Source organism: Salvelinus sp. IW2-2015, unplaced genomic scaffold, assembly GCF_002910315.2.
Source record: "Salvelinus sp. IW2-2015 unplaced genomic scaffold, ASM291031v2 Un_scaffold924, whole genome shotgun sequence".
Lineage (NCBI taxonomy): Eukaryota > Metazoa > Chordata > Actinopteri > Salmoniformes > Salmonidae > Salvelinus > Salvelinus sp. IW2-2015.
Genome location: NW_019942649.1, coordinates 325,463 through 326,802, shown reverse-complemented (window position 1 = coordinate 326,802; position 1,340 = coordinate 325,463).

Below are 1,340 nucleotides of genomic sequence, written 5' to 3'. Positions count from 1 at the left end.
GGGGTATGGACAGAGGTGAGCGGTGTTACCTATAGGATAGTAGACAGGACTGGGTACGAAGGAGGATCAGAGATGGGGTGCTTACTAAACCTGGGAGGAATAGACAAGCTGAGGGTGTTTACCTAATGGATGGTAGGCATATAGATCAGGGACCGTGGGGTGTTCTAGATATGGAGGATATAGACAGATGCTAGAGGCGAGGTGTTACTAATGAGGTACAGATGAGGTGGAGGAGTGTTACCGTAATGGAGGATATAAGACAGATGGTGAGGGTTTACTATATGGAGGATATAGACAGGGTTGAGAGGTGTTCACTAATGGAGGTATAGTACAGAGGTTGCTGAGTGGTGGTTACTAATGGAGGATATAGCAGAGGCTTAGAGGGTGTATAATGTGAGGTTATAGAGACAGAGGGAGGGTTGTATAATGCGTAGGATATAGAGAGAGGCGTTGAGGGTGTTACTAATGAGGTTATAGACAGCAGGGTGAGCTGGTGTTACTTTGGAGGATATGACAGAGCGAGGGGTGTTATAATGGAGGATATTCCATGTAGACCAGGGCCTGCAGCGGTGTACCTAATGGAGGGATAGTAGACCAGAGGCTGAGGAGTGTTACTAATGGGAGGATAGACCAGAGGCCTGAGGGTGTTGAACTAATGGATCGGATATAGACAGAGCTGAGACGGTTATTGGAACAAAGAGGCTAGCGTGAAGAGGAAAGACAAGGGTGAGGGGTGTTACTAATGGAGGATATAGACAGTGAGGGTTACTAATGGGTAGAAGAGCAGGTGTATATGATTATACTAAGGTGGTGTACAAGGAGGATATAGAAGCAGGTGTTGAGGCTTGTGTGTTACCTAATTGGAGGGAGACAGAGGTGTGAGTGGTGTTGTACTAATGGCAGGTATACGTAGACAGAGGGTGAGGGTGGTATCTAATGGAAGGATATAGACAGAGGCTGAGGAGTTACTAATGGGGATGAAAAGACGGCTGAGGGTCGTTTACTAAGATGGAATGGCAGAGTGAGGTGGTGTGACTAATGGAGGTTAATTTTCACTGTAGCAGAGGTGACCGTTGAGTGTGTACCTCTAATGAGGGGCACAGATGGCTTGAGTTGTGGTGTTACTAATTGGAGGATATTATAGGACCAGAGATTGAGGGTAGTTACTCTGGAGCGAGTAGTTTAGCAGTGAGCGAGGTCTAGAGGGTGTTCTTAGGCATTGGAGGGTTAGTTAGAGGGGACTTGAGAGGTGGTTAGTTAATGCGGGCGACTTAGGAAGAGGCTGAGGGTGTTACCTATGGACGGCTATACCTTGTAGACATTGGACTGGGGTGGTAATG